The sequence below is a fragment of the Sus scrofa genome, chromosome 9 (genome assembly GCF_000003025.6).
Source record: "Sus scrofa isolate TJ Tabasco breed Duroc chromosome 9, Sscrofa11.1, whole genome shotgun sequence".
NCBI lineage: Eukaryota > Metazoa > Chordata > Mammalia > Artiodactyla > Suidae > Sus > Sus scrofa.
Window position 1 is genome coordinate 122,706,068 of NC_010451.4, and position 13,787 is coordinate 122,719,854.

A 13,787-nucleotide genomic window follows, 5' to 3' on the forward strand; every position below is an offset into this window, starting at 1 on the left:
AGGGCCAACTCAAGCTCTGCCCAGCCCTCTATGGTCTCTTCCTTCTCTTGAGGCATATGGTGCTTAAGAGCAAGGGAAGGAGGCTCAGCTCTAATAATTAATGAGTGCCTCCCCTTGTAATGGGTTTGCCTGCAGGGTCTTCTCCATTGATGGATGTGTGGAAGCTCACATTTTTGTATACACCACTGCCCTCTAGTGGCCACAATGGGGATCAGCTGCATGGAAAGTTGCCCCAAGACCAGTTTGTCTCGAGTACCTTAAGGTTCTTTGTTTGTTTGTTTCTTGCTTTTTAGGGGCACACCCATGGCATATGGAGGTTCTCAGGCTAGGGGTCAAGTCAAATGAGAGCTACAGCTGCAAGCCTACACCACAGCCACAGCAACACCAGATGCTCGACCTGCTGATTGAGGCCAGGGATTGAAGCCTGAATCCCCTTGGATGCTAGTCAGATTTGTTTCCACTGCACCACAGTGAGAACTCCCCACATTAAGGTTCTTATAGTCATAACTTCCCTGCCCTGCATGGAGACATAAATTCAAGTCCAATTTATTTGGAATTTCAATGCCAAGTATGTAAGTATATGAATATAATCAGAAGCTATAATCTTATCTTGATGGCCTCTAACATTTTCCAGTTGATGTTGTTCATCTAGGCAGCACTGTCAGTAGAACTATAATGTGAGCCACTGAGTAATTAAAAGCTTCCTAGTAGCATCATTATTTTAAAATAAAAAAGTGTTAAATTGGTTTTAATGATATGTTAGTATATCCAAAATATTGTCATTTCGATGTATTCAGTATAGAAATTATGAACAGATGTTATACATTTTTTCCCTTGTACTAAGTTCCTGAAACCTGGTGTGAATTTCTCAATTGCTGCACACCTCAGCTCAGACAAGCCGCGTTGCGGATGTTTACTGGCCACATGTGACTAGTGGCCATTGAATTGGACAGAGAAAGTAGGGGGCAGTGGTTTCCAAACTCTGTCTGTCCTTGTTATGACACCGACGTTTGTACATCTGTGAGGAGCATTTTCATCAGTGTGCAGCAGAATGAGACTAATATGAATCATCTTTTTTTTTTTTTTTTTTTTTTTTTTTTTGGCTGCCCCGAGGTATGTAGAGTTCCTGGGCCAGGGATCTGATCCAATCCACAGTTGCAGCCTAAGCCACAGCTACAGCAACGCCATATCCTTAACCCACTGTGCCAGGAGGGGGATTGAACCTGCGTCCCAGCACTCCTGAGAAGCCGCCAGCCCTGTTGCGCCACAGCTGGAACTCCATGAATCATCTTTTTAAATGTAAAAGTCAATGTCAGATTATCACCCATCTTGCTTGAGGAAATGCTCAGGGATTGTCCTTCTGACTTTATTACTGTTGATATATTCATTCTTTTATGAAGTGGTGGCAATGGCAGATGACAGATTATTGATCAAGTATTCCTAGTTTGTAAATAAAACATTCTCAATCCTCTCCAGGGCCCCACACCTTGTGTGCACATTTTACTGGTGTGTGGTCTATTAAATTCTGGGAGCCACATGCTAGGCAACCCCCCTTCCAGCCCAAGCCTGGACAGTTGATAGTCACAAATGGGACACACATCTGTGTGCTGAGGCTACTGGGCAATTCTCAGGGGTTCCATTCTATAGCTTTCTCTCTGCCTCACAAAAACAAGGAAATGCAAGCGAGTGAAGCGAGAATATAGGGGTGACCTTGGATTTACTCTAAAAACCACAACTAAAAGAGTAAAATCATTAGCAAAACCCAGTTCTTAGCAATAATTAGTAACAATTACTATTCAGTGGAGTCTGCAGACTTGGTTGCCACACATCTGGAAGATGGCATCACAATGTCACCTCTCTTGTTTTAAATGCAAGCAATGGAAGGTGATGAAATACAACAAGAGAAACCACTGCTTTATGGGAAAGGTCTTTATTATTGTCCCGGGCTTTGTAACAGTCATATCTGAAGTGGTTCTGGGTAGGTTTGTTTCACTGTGTATGGCTGGAGGTGAAGGGGTAAGAGTCCCTTTTTCGGGAACCAGTGGCTTTACCCTGTGTGCGCACATGGAGAGTGTCTTCTTGCAGTAGCTCCAAACTGCAGTCTGGTCTCTGGATCCCCTCTTCTCTGACTCATGTCCCCCCTTTGATTCACCTGCCTGCTCTCTGTGTCCCAGGAGGTCACAGCCCTGTCCCAGACTTTGGGGCTGATCTTCAAGGTGTCCTTAAAATGCGCCTCTGGTCACCCTGTTTATAAAAGCAAGCGGTTCTCTCCCGCTCAGCTGTCACTAGGGTGCTCATTAGCAGATGTGCTTCTTTTTCAGCCTTTCTGCTCAAGTCATAATATGGAAAAGATGCTAGCAAGTAGAAAATTTGTAAATCAAATAATTTTGATTGCTCTGGGAGTTCACTCTTTAAGAAATCCTGTGGTGAATTCTTCTTTCGAAAATTGAGTCATCAACCCTCTATCCATTTTAAAAATTTAAGTTTTAATACATTATCTTGCCTGAGGGAGAAAAGTTCGCTTGTATTAAAACATTAAAAAGGTGCAAAAAAAAAAAAAAAAAAAAAAAAAAAAAAAAAAGAAAAAGATTGAGCCTAGTGTTCCTCCTCCATATTTAAATAGTGGTGGGTAATAATGGTTATCCAGCTCCCAGCAATTATGCTAGTATTAATGAAGGGACCCTAGTCAAAAGCTGTGCCCAAGGGAAGCTTCTGCCTGAAAGTCAGGGTTAGTGGCCCAGCCATTGTTTTAATGGATTTTCAATGAGGTGTGAAGATGACAGGTCGTTAAGGGTGAAATTTTACGATGCCACTGCTAAACAAGTACAATTAGTGTCTTTGGTATCCTGACCTTGTTTCTGTTTTTATTTCCTTACAATCTTGGTGAACTGACGCCCCGAATCTTTAACTGTTAATTTATGTCTAACAGCATTCATCGAGCCTTTGTTAACTCAGAGTAAAAGTGTCCCATCGCAGCCGCTTTTGTGGGAAGGACATTAATAAGGCCCCCTCCTCCCTAAAGACATTTCAGAGGCGAACCTGATGACCCAGCCATTTCCGCTGTTTCCGCTCTCCTGGCGTCTCTCCAGGCTCTCTGGCCCTTTGCGTGCCCAGCTCCCACAGCTTATTGTCTGGAGTAGCCAGACTCCCTGGCCCCCGTCTGGAAGAATGATGTGCAGCTAGTGGTTATGAACTCAGCCTTGAGTCAGATCACCTGCGCTTGTTTCCCCATAGGAGCTGTGAGTCCTTTGACGAGTCACTGGATCTTTCTGTACGATCGGCCCCATTAGGGCCTCTGAGGAATCCTCCAGGGCACTCTTATCTTCCCTCATTTTGAATCCAGGTCCCTGAGCCCAGACCTGGCTTGACTCCACCCCTAGCACTTCTGGGGACTCAACTTTTGCTTCTGACCTTTATGCCCCTGGCTGAATTCCCTTTGAGAAAGGTCGCATAAGCCCCTTTTTCTTATTTTGAGTATCTGTCTCCTACCCTAGGGATTGGCCGACCATGGTCTGTATCCATGTCCCACTGCATGGTTTTGTCAATAAAGTTTTATTGGATCATAACCATGCTCATTCATGTACATATTGTCTATGGCTGTGAAATTGTCTTTCCTGTGTTAACAGCAGTCTAAAACATTCACTATCTGGTATTTTAGTGAAAAAGTTTATTATTCCTTGTCTGTGTGGATTGAATTATGTTCTCCAAAAAAGACATGTTGAAGTCCTGATCCATCTCAGAATGGGTACCTTAGAATGTAGCCTTTTTGGAAATAGTCTTTTTTTTTTTTTTTTTTTAATAGATTGTACTGGAACCAAGCAGTTTGACTCTGTTTCGAGATAGTTGATATACATGCATAGATAGGAGATGTTCATTTAATTTCTGCCCCCACCCCACATCGTTGTTTGCATATACTTTTTTTTTTTTTTTGTCTTTTTGCCATTTTCTGGGGCTGATCCTGCGGCATATGGAGGTTCCCAGGCTAGGGGTCGAATTGGAGCTGTAGCCGCCGGCCTACACCAGAGCCACAGCAACGTGGGGTCCGAGCCGCGTCTGCGACCTACACCACAGCTCACAGCAATGCCGGATCCTTAACCCACTGATCAAGGCCAGAGATCGAACCCACAACCTCATGGTTCCTAGTCCGATTCGTTAACCATTGTGCCACGACGGGAACTCTGGAAATAGAGTCTTTATAGATAATCATGTTGTTAAAATGAGGTCATTAAGGTGAGCCTAAGCCAGGATGGCTGTTGTCTTTATACAAAGGGGACATTTGAACACTGAGTATATTAACTCTGTTTTCTTATTTTCTGTATTCCTTATTTATTTATTTTTTTAAAGGGCTGCACTTGCAGCATATGGAAGCTCCCAGGCTAGGGGTTGAATCAGAACTGCAGCTGCCAGCCTACACCACAGCCACAGCAACGTGGGATCCAAGCCGCATCTGCAGTCTACACCACAGCTCATGGCAATGCTGGATCCTTAACCCACTGAGCGGGGCCAGGAATTGAACCCTCATCCTCATGGATACTAGTTGAGTTCATTACTGCTGTGCCACAATGGGAACTCCTTATTTTCTGTATTATTGATGCTCTGGTATCTGGGCCTTCAGTGACTGGGGAAAGACTGTCCCTCTTGGGGTAGCCAGTTCCCAGAGTTAGCACATGACCAGCATGGAAGCATGCCTTTCATATGCAGAGGAGCCAAGGCAGTGCCCACACTCCAAGCCACCCCTCTATCTGGCTCTTATGCTGCAGGAGACAATTCTTATGTCCCAGGAGGCAGTGCTTCTAATCACTAAGGATCAAGTCCTGGACAACTAGGGACCACCCTACACCCAGAGCCTCCTGAAATTATTAACTGTCTAGTCCCAAGTCTACTCATCTTGCTTACTGTGCCTTCCTTATTCCTTCCTTGAAAACCACGTAAGGACCCCTGCTCATGCTCTCTCCTCTCTTTCGCCTCCTGACCAACCCTGGTGCTCCTCTGTGGCTCTGTGTGAATGGGGTGCCCTGTGAAAGCTACAAGAAACAAACTGTCCTTTCCAGGGCGGTTGTCTTCTGAGCTGTCGGTCTCACCATACCTGAACAACACTAAAATCCTGGGTGCATTATTATTATTTTTAAATTTTCTAGCTGCACCCATGGCATATGAAAGTTCCCCGGCCAGGGGTCAAATCCAAGCCACAGCTGTGACCTAAGCCACTGCAGTTGGATTCTTAACCCACAGTACCACAGCAGGAACACCCAGGTACATTTTAAAACTCAGAGATGGGAGTTCCCATTGTGGCTCAGCAGGTTAAGGATCCGACACAGTTTCTGTGAGGATGTAGATTTGATCCCTGGCCTCACTCGGTGGATTAAGGATCCAACAGCTGCATAGGTTACAGATGTGGCTTGGATCCAGTGTTGCCATGGCTGTGGTGTAGGCTGGCAGCTGGAGCTCCAATTTGACCCCTAGCCTGGGAACTTTCATATGCCATGGATGCAGTGGTAAAAAAAGAAAAATAAAAAACAAAACACAGAGACAGGAGTTCTCGTTGTGGCTCAGTGGGTTAAAGACCTGCAGCAGCTTGGGTCACTGCTGAGGCACAGGTTTGTTCTGTATGCCGCAGGTGCACCCAAACACAAAACCAAACAAACAAAAAAACTGGAGGCAGATACAGAGGGAAAAGAATGTGAAGACGTAGAGTGTCTTGTGAAGATGGAGGATTGGAGTGATGTCTTTACAAGCCAGAGAACACCTGAGGCTACAGACCTGGAAGACGGGCACAGGCTGTTTCCTCCCTCCTGCTTTCAGAGGGATCACGGCCCTGCTGACGCCCTGATTTTGGACTTCTGGCTCTCAGAACGTGAGTCAATAAACTTCTGTTGCTTGAAGTCACTCAGTTTGTGGGACTTTGTTATGGCAGCCGAGGAGACCAGTACCCACCTAACCAGTTCTTCCGTTTTCTTTATTCCTCCTTGTTCTTTTACGTAATGTACAGGTGCATCCCTTAGATCATTGCCCAGTGACGCTTACATACGTTAATGCATCGGGGTCTCGTGAAGTAGTTGGGTCAGCGGGAGGCTCATTCACCCTGCGATGAAGGCTCAGAGACCGTGGGGGTGAGTGGGGGGAGGACCAGTATCTCCCGAGGGCTCGTTAGTGCTTTTTCCTCCCGTTATCTCAGGACTGCCCCCTCCCCCGACCAACCTGAGGATTACTTGCCGGAAGTTCTACTAATAATCAGATTAGTATATGCAGGAAGGACCTTTTCTTCTCACCTCATTCTCCCGTCTCTGCTTGGCTTCTCAAGGCAGAACCGCCTGAAGGAGGTCAGACCCCCTCCAGCATTACCCGGTCCTGACCAGAACCAGCCGGCGCTGACTGGACCTGGATCTGGGGAAGCTGTTTCCTCCAAGGCCGATGCTGAACTTCCCCGTGTGGGGTGAAATGAGAGGAGGTTGCTCTAGTGAGCCCTTCTGTTGCCCCTCTGGGTTGTGGCGGGGGTCTGAGGAGCAGGAGCAGAGAGTGGGAGAGGCCTGCGGCTGTTCCTGAGTGTAGTGCTGTTGTGATGGCTGGAGCGGGCCCTGGTCAGGGCTTGGTCTGGACACTGTGGATTCCTATGACCTCTGACACCAGGTGCCCAGCAAATCTCCTGAGGTTCTTAGAATATGATCTTCATCTTTTTTTTTTTAAATTTTATTATAGTTGATTTACAATGTTGTGCCAATTTCTGCTGTACAGCAGAGTGACCCAGGCATAAATATGTATGTACACACATGCACACACACACACATTCCCTTTCTTTTTTTATATATAATGATGTTTATTTTTTTCCATTAGCGTTGGTTTATAGTGTTCTGTCCATTTTCTGCTGTGCAGCAAGGTGACCCAGTCACACATACATGTATGTACACATCCTTTCTTCTCACATTATCCGGCGCCATCGTAAGTGACCAGACATAATTCCCAGTGTACACAGCAGGATCTCATTGCTAATCCATTCCAAAGGCAATAGTCTGCGTCTATTAACCCCAAGCTCCCAGTCCCTCCCACTCCCTCCCCCTCCCCCTTGGCAACCACAAGTCCGTTCTCCAAGTCCATGAGTTTCTTTTCTGTGGAAAGGTTCCTGTGTGCCGTATATTAGATTCCAGATAAAAGTGATATCATATGGTATTTGTCTTTCTCTTTCTGACTTACTTCACTCAGTGGGAGAGTCTCTAGTTCCATCCATGTTGCTGCAAATGGCATTATTTTGTTCTCTTTTATGGCTGAGTAGTATTACATTGTGTGTATATACCACATATTCCTAATCCAATCATCTGTCAGTGGACATTTGGGTTGTTTTCTTGACTTGGCTGTTGTGAAGAGTGCTGCATTGAATATGCAGGTGCATGTGTCTTTTTTAAGGAAAGTTTTGTCTGGATACATGCCCAAGAGTGGGATTGCCGGGTCATATGGTAGTTCTATGTATAGTTTTCTAAGGTACCTCCATACTGTTCTCCATAGTGGTTGTACCAGCTTACATTCCCACCAGCAGTGCAGGAGGGTTCCCTTTTCTCCACACCCTCTCCAGCAATTGTTATTTGTGGACTTATTAATGATGGCCATTCTGACTGGTGCAAGGTTGCATCTTGTGGTAGTTTTGATTTGCATTTCCCTAATAATCAGTGACATTGAGCATTTTTTCATGTGCTTGTTGGTCATCTGTATATCTTCCTTGGAGAGATGTCTATTCAGGTCTTTTGCCCATTTTCCATTGGGTTGTTGGCTTTTTTGCTGTTGGGTTATATAAGTTGTTTGTATATTTTAGAGATTAAGCCCTTGTCCATTGCATCATTTGACACTTTATCCCATTCTGTAAGTTGTCTTTTTGTTTTCTTTTTGGTTTCCTTTACTGTGCAAAAGCTTGTCAGTTTGATTAGGTCCCACTGGTTTATTTTTGCTTTTATTTCTGTTGCTTTGGGAGACTGACCTGAGAAAACATTTATAAGGTCGATGTCAGAGAATGTTTTGCCTATGTTCTCTTCCAGGAGTTGGATGGTGTCTTGTCTTAAGTCTTTAGGACATTTTGAGTTTATTTTTGTGCATAGTGTGAGGGTGTGTTCTAGTTTCATTGATTTGGGTGCAACTGTCCAGGTTTCCCAGCAATACTTGCTGAAAAGACTGTCTTTTTCCCATTTATGTTCTTGCCTCCTTTGTCAAAGATTAATTGACCATAGGTGACTGTGTTTATTTCCAGGTTCTCTATTCTGTTCTATTGGTCTGTCTCTCTGTTTTGGTATCAGTACCACACTGTCTTGATTACTGTGGCTTTGTCCTTTTATTTTTTTAGGGCTGCACTTGTGGCACATGGAGATTCCCAGCCTAGGGGTAGAATCGGAGCTGTTGCTGCCAGCCTATGCCAGAGCCACAGCAACACCAGATCTGAGCCTCGTCTGTGACCTACACCACAGCTCATGGCAATAATGTATCCATTAACCCACTGAGTGAGGCCAGGGATTGAACCTGCAACCTCATGATTCCCAGTCAGATTTGTTTCCACTGCACCATGATGAGAACTCTGATTACGGTGGCTTTGTAATATTGCCTGAAGTCTGGGAGAGTTATGCCTCCTGCTTGGTTTTTGTTCCTCAGAATTGCTTTGGCAATTCTGGGTCTTTTGTGGTTCCATATAAATTTTTGGATTGTTTGTTCTAGTTCTGTGAAAAATGTCATGGGTAATTTGACAGGGATCACATTGAATCACATACTACCCAATTGAACCCCTTGGGTAGGGTGGCCATTTTTACAATATTAATTTTTCCAACCCAGAAACATGGACTATCTTTTCATTTCTTTACTTTTTTTTTAATTTCCTTGATTAATGTTTTATAGTTCTCAGCATATGTCTTTTCTTTTTTTTTTTTTTGTCTTTTTGCCTTTTCTTGGGCTGCTCCCGCGGCATGTGGAGGTTCCCAGGCTAGGGGTCGAATCAGAGCTGTAGCCACAGCCTACGCCAGAGCCACAGCAACGCGAGATCCGAGCCACATCTGCAACCTACACCACAGCTCACGGCAACGCCGGATCGTTAACCCACTGAGCAAGGGCAGGGACCGAACCCGCAACCTCATGGTTCCTAGTCGGATTCGTTAACCACTGCGCCACGACGGGAACTCCAGCATATAAGTCTTTTACCTCCTTGGTCAGGTGTATTTCCAGGTATATGACTTTTGGGGGGTGCAATTTTAAAAGGTATTGTATTTTTGTATTTCTTTTCTTTTTTTTTTTTGTCTTTTGTCCTTTTTTAGGGCCGCACCCATGGCATATGGAGATTCCCAGGCTAGGGGTCTAATCGGAGCTGTAGCTGCTGGCCTATGCCAGAGCCATAGCAACACCAGATCCGAGCCACGTCTGTGACCTACACCACAGCTCGCGGCAACGCCGGATCCTTAAACCACTGAGTGAGGCCAGGGGTTGAACCCACAACCTCATGGTTCCTAGTTGGTTTCGTTTCTGCTGTGCCACGATGGGAACTCCTGTATTCCTTTTCTAATATTTCGTTGTTCATATACAGAAATGCGACTGATTTCTGAATGTTAATCTTATATCCTGCTACTTTGCTGAATTTGTTGATCAGTTCAAGTAGTTTTTGGGCTGAGTCCTTAGGGTTTTCTATATAGAGTATCATGTCATCTGCATACAGTGACAGTTTTACCTCTTCTCTTCCTATTTGGATGCCTTTAATTTCTTTTGTTTGTCTGATTGCTGTGGCTAGGACTTCTAGTACTATGTTGAGTAACAGTGGTGAGAGTGGGCGTACTTGTCTTGTTCCAGATTTTAGTGGGAAGGCTTTTAGCTTTTCTCCATTGAGTATTATATTTGTTGTGGATTTGTCATAAATGGCTTTTATTATGTTAAGGTATGTTCCCTTTGTATCCACTTTGGTAAGAGTTTTTATCGTGGATGGATGTTGGACTTTGTCAAACGCCTTTTCTGCATCTGTTGAGATGATCATGTGGTTTTTGACTTCTCTTTTGTTAATGTGGTGTATGACATTGATTGATTTGCATATGTTGAACCATCCTTGTGAACCTGGGATGAATCCCACCTGGTCGTAGTGTATGATCTTTTTTATATATTGTTGGATTCAGTTGGCTAAAATTTTCTTGAGAATTTTTGTGTCTATATTCATCAAAGATATTGGCCTATAGTTTTCTTTTTTGGTGGTATCTTTGTCTTGTTTTGGAATTAGGGTGATGGTGGCATCATAGAATGTCTTTGGGCACACTCCCTTTCTTATATTATCTTCCATCATGGTCTATCCCAAGAGACTGGATATGGATATAGGACTATATATAGGATATATCCCTGTGTTACACAGTAGGACCTCATTGCCTATCCATTCTAAATGTAATAGTTTGAATCTACTCACTCCAAACTCTGATCTCTGTTTTTTCCTTGTTTAGTTGTTATAAAGCATCTTCCACATCAAGGCTATTTTGTAAAGTTAGGCCAGAATTTTGGGGACCATGAATGGCGGGGGGGCCATCCCATTAGGCCTTTATTTCCATATTATAGATGAGGACTTTGAGTGTTAGTGGGGTCATGTCTCCAAGTCAGTCAGGGATGCTGATGGCATTGGAGGCTGGCCCTCTGGCTCCATAGCTCCTGTCATCATATGGGGCTGTGGTGGGGCAGAATCTGTGTGGGCAGAGTCCGTGCCCTTGGAGTGTTGATCAGAATGTGATTTCGTGTGCACGCGCACTTGCGAGCAAGAGGGAGAGAGGAGAGAGGGAGGGAGGGAGGGAGAGAGGGAGAGAGAGAGGGAAAGAGAGAGATATACAGCAAAGGCTCGGTGGACTCGCTCCTGACTGCACTGAGTATGGAAAGTGCTTGATGCCACTGGGTGTCCAGCTGAGATGGGAAGGATGGAGACTTAGAGGCAGAAAAGTCAGAGTGTGTCCTGGGGGGGAGAGAAGAAGCAGGTGAAGGAATAAAAGGAAGGAAAAGTGCAGAAGGGACGGAGCAACACCCATCTGTACCCTGCCCATCCCTTCTGGCCTCTGTTCTCCCCCTGAAATAAATCAAAGAAGGATCACTGTCCTGGCCTCAGTGACACTGGTTCCCAAGACTGCCTGGTTCTGTCTTAACAGGAGGAAGCAGTTGTGACCAGGGGCCAGGGGGTGGGGTTGGGGGCGCCTGGTCACAGGTCCTAGAAACTGGGCTTGGGAGAGGCTGATAGAAGGATTTTGGGAGGTGGGGCCCCATCTCAGGGGGGTGGGGCAGGTGGCCTGGCGCTACAGACAGGACAGCTGATGGCTGTCATGACAACAGATGAGGAAGGGCAGGCCTACCCTTTCTGCCTGTGGGATCCTGAAAAACAGCCCCAGCGTATGTCCCCATCCTAACCCCCAGACCTGGGAGTGTTACCTTATAGGGCAAAAGGGACTTTGCAGATGTGGTTAAGGATCTTGGTGATGGGTGGATTATCCTGGATTATCCACGTGCACCCCATACAATCACAAAGGTCCTCTAAGTAGCTGCAAGGCCCCCCAAGTCTTCAGTGTGGCAGAAGCCGTTTCCTCTATCTGATGAAAACTTATTGAGTGCCTAATACACATCAGGGACTGCTCTGGGGGCCCCGCATTGGCAGCAAGCGACATGGCATTCCCTGCCCTCAGGGAAGACAGGAAATAGGCCAATACTTGTATATCAGGTGGCAGTAAGTGCTGTGGGGAAATGAGCACGGTGGGGGCGTAGAAAGTGCTGGGGGCATAGAATGGGGGAGGGGTGGTTAGGGAGGGCTTGGTAAGATGCAGTTTGAACAATGGAGCTCTCTGAAGAAAGAACATTCCAGGTGGGGAGAATAGCTGGACAAAGGCTGGGGGCAGGAGCATAGCAGGCACTTGCAAGGGCAGCAAGGAGCCCAGGCTGGCAGAGCGAGCTTTGGGGCAGTGATAGGACATGAAGGATGTGCAGAAGCAGAGGGTGGGTGGTGTGAGGTCTTGGGACAAAGGAGCCCTGGAGGGTTTTGCACAGAGGAGTGAGATGGTCTGAGAGTTAAAAAAGATTCCCTCCAGGAGACCTGACACATCTCCTTTCCATGTTCTGCCACTGGCTCCACTGAAGCAGTGGCCCTCAGCTACATCATGAGAAAGACAAAGAAACCAGTCTTTGTGACTCCATCCACCTCTTTCTTGTCCCATTTCTCCTCATTAGAGGAGCCATGGCCTATGCATTGTCCTCTCCTCCTGCACAGCAACTCTCTCAGCCTGCTGCCCCCCACCCCCAGTATGGTATCAGTCATTTACACTTTAGTGAGATCAAGGGTTCTCACTTGATCCCGTGTTCCTCTCCAAAGCTATGAATTGAATTGTGTCCCCCCACCCCAAAAGTCATGCTGAAGTCCTAATCTTCAGTGCCTCACAATGTGACCTTATTAGGAAATAGGTTATTATAGATGTAATTACTTAAGATGAGGTCATAGTGCAGCAGGGAGGGCCCTCAGTCCAATATGACTGGTGTCCTCTTAAGATAATGATGTGGAAATACGAGGAAAGGCAGCCATGATGGAAGCCGAGATGAAGGATGCCGAAGATGGCAGGAAACCACCTGAAGCTGGGAAGAGGCAAGGAAGCGTCCCTCCCTGGAACCTTCCAAGGGAGGGGGACCCTGCCAACACCGTGATTTCGGATTTCTGGCTTCCAGATCTGTGAGAGAATAAAAGTCCTGTTGTTTTAAACCACTCAGCTCGCGGTACTTTGTCATGGCAGCCCTGGGAAACTAATATGGGGATATAATCTTTGTTAGGGCCTTATTTCTGAAAATATTCCACTCTATCCAAAGAAACTTCTGGTATTCTGTTGGCCTCCTAATCAGACTTTACTTGAAGTCAATAATGCTTTGTTTTGGGGGGGGGAGGTCCCCAGGCTACATGAGAATTCAGAAGGGCCCATTTCTCTCCACTGTCTGATTTGCTTAGCTTTAGGGGGGTGGTGCAGCTGAGGAGTCCAGGTGGACCTCTACCCCACTGCTGGGTGGAGTTTGACTCCAGGATGCTGAGAGTGTGGGCTTGGGAAGAGGAAGATGTCAGAGTCTCAGTACTGGGCTGTGGCCGAGGCTGGATGAAGGGGCCCTGGAGACCAAGGATGCTAGATGCTCAAACCTTGACTCCTATGGACAGGATTAACCTGTCCATAGCTGTTAATTGCTGAGCCCTTTCCTGTGCAGGTCTGTTCATGGGCTAGAGATGCAGAGGGTGATCAAAACAGAAATTCCCCCCCCAAACAAACCCTCGCGTGCAAATGTTCACTATAGCCGTATTCACGACAACAAAAGTACAAACAATCCAAATGTCCATTGGCTGCCCAGGGACAAACAACATCTGGCATATCCATACGATGGAATGTCATTCAGCCAGAAAAGCAAAGAAGTGCAGCTAACTGCTGCAGCAGAGTGAACCACAAAAACATCATGCTAAGGGAAAGAAGTCAGACACAGAAGGCCGCATATTGTTTGCTTGCATTTACACAAAACGTCCAGAATAGGCAGATCCGTGGAGACAGAATGCACCTTAGTGACTGCCCTGTGGCTGGCGGAGGCAGGAGTGGAAAGTGACTGCTTACCGGGTATGGGCTTGATGAAAATGTTCTGGAACTAGGTAGTGGTGATGGTGCCCTGTGAATGTCACTGAGTCTGCATTTTAAAATTAACCTTCATATGATTGTACACACAGACCTGAGAATCCCTGCCCTCCTGCATTCACGTGAGAGGTGACAATTCAGAAGGAAATACATGTTTAAGGTAAGTGCCCTGAA

At 45.9% G+C, this 13,787-nt stretch overlaps 1 long non-coding RNA gene across 2 annotated transcripts in view; it reads left to right on the plus strand.

Annotated features, from left to right (window-relative positions):
- The window catches only part of LOC102161394, a 39,975-nt gene that overhangs the window by 13,493 nt on the left and 12,695 nt on the right, over nucleotides 1-13,787 (plus strand). The window contains exons 1-2 of one of the 2 annotated variants that reach the window (XR_002335957.1): nucleotides 5,622-5,854; nucleotides 13,706-13,773. This is a non-coding gene — a long non-coding RNA (uncharacterized LOC102161394). Of the gene's footprint in view, nucleotides 1-5,621; nucleotides 5,855-13,705; nucleotides 13,774-13,787 lie in introns of those variants that run through there. The other variant, XR_002335958.1, reaches the window with a different exon arrangement.